Genomic DNA, 6,897 nt, shown 5'->3' with positions numbered 1-6,897 from the left:
ATCCTAAGCAACTCAAGGACCCTCGGAGAGAGTTGGGGATTTCCCTGTTTTCATATTTGAATTTTATCAAATATTGAAACGAGGATTATTTGTTTTAATTATTTTTCTCTCCGAAAATATTTCGTATTCAAATATATGAGAGGAGATAATATGACTTCTCCAAAATAAATGAAATATTGGAGGAAAATTATTAAAATTAAATATTGGATTTTATTCGGAGTTTTGTCGCTATTTTATTTGAATTAGGAAAAATAAACATTTTTCAAAATTGCATTTAGACCCCAAATAAATGTTCATCTTGTCCGCCTAGATTTTAGAGGACGGGGAAAGTTTATTTCGGGATTTTTGGAGGCCGTTTAGTATTTATTTTATTTGTTTTTCTACGCGAATTTATTTAAAAAAAAATGCGAACCGACCTCGGGCCGTATTCGGCCAGGACTCTGCCCGTCCGGCCCCTTTATATAGCGCGCCCCCGAGCCGCCCCAGCCCAGCCCACCCCGCCGCCCAAACCCTAGCCCCGCCCCAGCCGCTGCCGACCCCGCCGCCCGCCGTCGCCGCCGACTGCCGCCACCCGCCGGACCCCGCCGACCGCCGTCGCCCTCGCCGGAGTTCGCCGCCGCCGGAGGTAGCCACCGGATCCGCCGCCGGTTTTCGCCGGTTAACCGCCCGGTTTTTTTGATAAAACCGCGGTTGTTTTTTTATTAGATCAGTTTTTTATTTTTTTTGTTCACTTTAGTTATATAGTGAACGCTCGTTCGTTCGTTCGTTTTAACGAACCATTTTCACCGTTTAGCCGCAGACGGCGAACATTCGTTCGTTAGCCTGTTCGTCAATTTTCTTTTTCTCGGATTTTTCCGCGATTATTTCTGATCGTGATTTCTGATCCGATTTTTGTTCTAGTATAACTTTTCGCTCGTTTATCGGAATCAGGCGATTCAAGCACCTAGAGTTTCGTCTCGAAACCCTCTTTCCATTTAACCAACTCAAACAAGTTTTTGCTACTGTAAAATTTGACTTAGGTCCAGATTAGTAAATGAAGCTTGTTTCTTTCGCCGTTTGATTTTCGTTGCTTCGTTTGATTTGATTCTTTTTGCAAACCGGAGTTCTTAAGTTGAACTTTCTGGTTAGATCTCTTATTTGAGTTTTACCTATGCATTAGATGAGTGCTTATTGTATGCTTGTTTGTTTGCGATAGAGTACCCGGAGTGCGCCGCTTGCTACTTCGAATCTCTAGGTTTCACGGATCATGAGCAAGGCAAGTAACACTTTGATCATACCTCTTTACTACCCAGTTTTACTGCATTAGATCAATCCCCAAACAATTGCATGGTTAGGATCTGAATTAAATTGTGGGTTGGGAAGTAGCTGAGGTAGTACCTATTCACCTGTTTATAATCAAACCATGGGAGTTACTTCTACGTTATGCTTATATTGCTATGCTATGCTCGTAGACGTGGATTGGGTTTGAGTGTATCCATGACTGATGTGAGATTGTTAATTAATGGTTAAACTTAGGGTGGCAACTTAAATACACATCTGGGTGGATTGAGGCACCTGGGGAACCCAGTGATTGCCTGTATTTTTTGGAAATCCCGGGGTACCGTGTGATTCTCCTATGGACTGCCACCCAGGCTCAAAGGGATCATGAGATTATTCATACTAGAAACTTCCTTGTGCAGCCACAAGCTATTATGGGCTCTAGCATAGTTGATTAAGTCGCGTGGACTCTTACAGTGGTAGACTAGCAGATGTAGGGGATGTAGGTGGTACGGTCTACCCATCGTAAGGTGCTAGCGCTTCTGAAAGACTATGTCTCGGTCATCCGTTTCTCAAACATCATGTAGTGCGAGAAATCAAACGGAGGAGATCGAGTCTTGTGGGGAAAAGTGCACAAACCTCTGCAGAGTGTACAAACTAACCATGGTTAGCCGTGTCCCCGGTTATGGACATCTTGAGTATCTGGTTCTTGGAGTATCATGTTGATCTCATCACGTTACTTAATTAATTTGATGGGTTGTTAATGATTACTTTTAATTGGGATTGAGAGGGGGTTTACCTTCTCAATATTTTCAACAAACTTTGTAGTTAAATAAAACTCATTCCTTTGCAGTAGGGAAAAATTGGCTTTTCACAAAAACATATTAACCCTACAGCCTCCACCAGCCATATATGCATGTAGTGATAGCATTATTTTGTTCATTATCCTTTTGTGTTACATTGCCAGCATATTCCATGTGCTGACCCGTTTTCGGGCTACAACGTATCATGTTGCAGACTTTTCAGACGACGAGTAAGGAGCCTTAGGTCGTGGTCCTTCACTCAGTGATGCCGTTGGAGTTGATGGACTCACTTTATCTTCCAAGCCTTCCGCTGTTATCGTTGTAGATGGCCTTAATCCATATTTATTGTAATAAGTTCTCTTTTGAGACATTCGATGTAATAAGTGTGTGATTGCTACTCTGTTATAAATCCTTCAAATACTGTGTGTGTCAGCATTACCGATCCAGGGATGACACTGATGCACAGAGATCAAATTGTTTGAGGTCTGGTCGCTACACATTTCTCCGATTTGGGTTCGAGCTTATCCGGCTGAAGCTTTTTGACATAAGCATCGCAACCCCAAACTTTAAGAAATGACAACTTATTAGGTTTCTTGGTAAACCACAGTTCATATGGTGTCGTCTCAACGGATTTAGATGGTGCCCTATTTAACGTGAATGCAGCCGTCTCTAAAGCATAACCCCAAAACGATAGTGGTAAATCGATAAGAGACATCATAGATCGCACCATATCTAATAAAGTATGGTTACGACGTTCAGACACACCATTACGCTGTGGTGTTCAAGGTGGCGTGAGTTGCGAAACTATTCCACATTGTTTCAAATGAAGACCAAATTCGTAACTCAAATATTCGCCTACGCGATCAGATCGTAGAAACTTTATTTTCTTGTTACGATGATTTTCCACTTCACTCTAAAATTCTTTGAACTTTTCAAATGTTTCATTGTGTTTCATTAAGTAGATATACCCATATCTGCTTAAATCATCTGTGAAGGTCAGAAAATAACGATACCCGCCGCGATCCTCAACACTCATCGGACCGCATACATCAGTATGTATTTTTTTCCAATAAGTCAGTGGCTCGCTCCATTGTTCCGGAGAACAGAGTCTTAGTCATCTTGCCCATGAGGAATGGTTCGCAAGCATCAAGTGGTTCCAAAGGCCATCTGCATGGAGTTTCTTCATGCGCTTTACACCAATATGACCCAAACGGCAGTGCCACAAATAAGTTGCACTATCATTATTAAACTTATATCTTTTGGCTTCAATACTATGAATATGTGTATCACTACTATCGAGATTTAGTAAAAATAGACCACTCATCGAGGGTGCATGACCATAAAATATATTACTCATATAAATAGAACAACCATTATTGAAGGAAATATGCCCTAGAGGCAATACTAAAGTTATTATTTATTTCCTTATATCATGATAAATGTTTATTATTCATGCTAGAATGGTATTAACCAGAAACATGATACATGTGTGAATACATAGACAAACAAAGTGTCACTAGTATGCCTCTACTTGACTAGCTCGTTGACCAAAGATGGTTATGTTTCCTAGCCATAGACATGAGTTGTCATTTGATTAACGGGATCACATCATTAGGAGAATGATGTGATTGACTTGACCCATTTCGTTAGCTTAGCACTTGATCGTTTAGTATGTTGCTATTGCTTTCTTCATGACTTATACATGTTCCTATGACTATGAGATTATGCAACTCCCGTTTATCGGAGGAACACTTTGTGTGCTACCAAACGTCACAACGTAACTGGGTGATTATAAAGGTGCTCTACAGGTGTCTCCAAAGGTACTTGTTGAGTTGGCGTATTTCGAGATTAGGATTTGTCACTCCGATTGTCGGAGAGGTATCTCTGGGCCCACTCGGTAATACACATCACTATAAGCCTTGCAAGCATTGTAACTAATGAGTTAGTTGTGGGATGATGTATTACGGAACGAGTAAAGAGACTTGCCGGTAACGAGATTGAACTAGGTATTGAGATACCGACGATCGACCCTCGGGCAAGTAACATACCGATGACAAAGGGAACAACGTATGTTGTTATGCGGTTTGACCGATAAAGATCTTCGTAGAATATGTGGGAGCCAATATGAGCATCCAAGTTCCGCTATTGGTTATTGATCAGAGACATGTCTCGGTCATGTCTACATAGTTCTCGAACCCGTAGGGTCCGCACGCTTAAAGTTCGGTGACGATCGGTATTATGAGTTTTTGTGTTTTGATGTACCGAAGGTAGTTCGGAGTACTGGATATGATCACGAACATGACGAGGAGTCTCAAAATGGTCGAGACGTAAAGATCGATATATTGGACGACTATATTCGGGCACCGGAAGTGTTCCGGGTGATTTCGGAGAAAACCGGAGTGCCGGAGGGGTTACCGGAACCCCCGGGGAAGTATTGGGCCTTAGTGGGCCTGAGGGGAGAGAGAGGGCAGCAGCCCAAGAGGTGGCGCGCCCCTCCCATGAGGAGTCCGAATTGGACTAGGGGAGGGGTGCGCGGCCCCACTTTCCCTCTCCCTCTCTTTCCTTCCCCCTTCCCTCTTCCTAGTAGGAAGAGGATTCCTCCTCTCCTTGGGGCGCACCAAGGCTGGCCGGCCTCCCCCTTGCTCCTTTATATACGGGGGTGGGGGGCGCCCAAAGACACAGAAGTTGATTGTTCCAAGCGGTGTGCGGTGCCCCCTCCACCATAATCCACCTCGATCATATCGTAGCGATGCTTAGGCGAAGCCCTGCGTCGGTAGCATCATCATCACCGTCATCACGCTGTCGTGCTGACGAAACTCTCCGGCGAAGCTCTGCTGGATCGGAGCTCACGGGACGTCATCGAGTTGAATGTGTGCTGAACTCAGAGGTGCCGTGCGTTCGGTACTTGGATCGGTCGGATCGTGAAGACGTACGACTACATCAACCGCGTTGTGCTAGCGCTTCCGCTTTCGGTCTACGAGGGTACGTGGACACACTCTCCCCTCTCGTTGCTATGCATCACCATGATCCTGCGTGTGCATAGGATTTTTTTTGAAATTACTACGTTCCCCAACAGTGGCATCCGAGCCAGGTTTTATGCGTAGATGTTATATGCACGAGTAGAACACAAGTGAGTTGTGGGCGATACAAGTCATATTGCTTACCAGCATGTCATACTTTGGTTCGGCGGTATTGTTGGATGAAGCGGCCCGGACCGACATTACGCGTACGCTTACGCAAGACTGGTTCTACCAACGTGCTTTGCACACAGGTGGCTGGCGGGTGTCAGTTTCTCCAACTTTACTTGAACCGAGTGTGGCTACGCCCGGTCCTTGAGAAGGTTAAAACAACACTAACTTGACGAACTATCGTTGTGGTTTTGATGCGTAGGTAAGAACGGTTCTTGCTCAGCCCGTAGCAGCCACGTAAAACTTGCAACAACAAAGTAGAGGACGTCTAACTTGTTTTTGCAGGGCATGTTGTTATGTGATATGGTCAAGACATGATGCTATATTTTATTGTATGAGATGATCATGTTTTGTAACCGAGTTATCGGCAACTGGCAGGAGCCATATGGTTCTCGCTTTATTGTATGCAATGCAATCGCCCTGTAATTGCTTTACTTTATCACTAAGCGGTAGCGATAGTCGTAGAAGCAGTAGTTGGCGAGACGACAACGGTGCTACGATGGAGATCAAGGTGTCGCGCCGGTGATGATGGTGATCATGACGGTGCTTCGGAGATGGAGATCACAAGCACAAGATGATGATGGCCATATCATGTCACTTATATTGATTGCATGTGATGTTTATATTTTATGCATCTTATTTTGCTTAGATCGACGGTAGCATTATAAGATGATCTCTCACTAAATTTCAAGGTATAAGTGTTCTCCCTGAGTATGCACCATTGCGAAAGTTCTTCGTGCTGAGACACCACGTGATGATCGGGTGTGATAAGCTCTACGTTCAAATACAATGGGTGCAAGACAGTTTTGCACACGCGGAATACTCAGGTTAAACTTGACGAGCCTAGCATATGCAGATATGGCCTCAGAACACTGAGACCGAAAGGTTGAGCGTGAATCATATAGAAGATATGATCAACATAGTGATGTTCACCATTGAAAACTACTCCATCTCACGTGATGATAGGACATGGTTTAGTTGATATGGATCATGTGATCACTTATATGATTAGAGGGATGTCTATCTAAGTGGGAGTTCTTTAATAATTTGATTAACGGAACTTTAATTTATCATGAACTTAGTACCTGATAGTATTTTGCATGTCATGTTGTTGTAGATAGATGGCCTCGTGTTGTTGTTCCGTTGAATTTTAATGCGTTCCTTGAGAAAGCAAAGTTGAAAGATGATGGTAGCAATTACACGGACTGGGTCCGTAACTTGAGGATTATCCTCATTGCTGCACAGAAGAATTACGTCCTAGAAGCACCGCTAGGTGCCAAACCTGCTGCAGGAGCAACACCAGATGTTATGAACGTCTGGCAGAGCAAAGCTGATGACTACTCGATAGTTCAGTGTGCCATGCTTTACGGCTTAGAACCGGGACTTCAACGATGTTTTGAACGTCATGGAGCATATGAGATGTTCCAGGAGTTTAAGTTAATATTTCAAGCAAATGCCCGGATTGAGAGATATGAAGTCTCCAATAAGTTTTACAGCTGTAAGATGGAGGAGAATAGTTCTGTCAGTGAACATATACTCAAAATGTCTGGGTATAATAATCACTTGATTCAACTGGGAGTTAATCTTCTGGATGATAGTGTTATTGACAGAATTCTTCAATCACTGCCACCAAGCTACAAGAGCTTTGT

The sequence above is a fragment of the Triticum aestivum genome, chromosome 5D, assembly GCF_018294505.1.
Source record: "Triticum aestivum cultivar Chinese Spring chromosome 5D, IWGSC CS RefSeq v2.1, whole genome shotgun sequence".
In the NCBI taxonomy this organism is placed as follows: Eukaryota; Viridiplantae; Streptophyta; class Magnoliopsida; order Poales; family Poaceae; genus Triticum; species Triticum aestivum.
The sequence above is the reverse complement of the archived record's forward strand: the minus strand, read 5'-3'. Positions refer to the sequence as shown.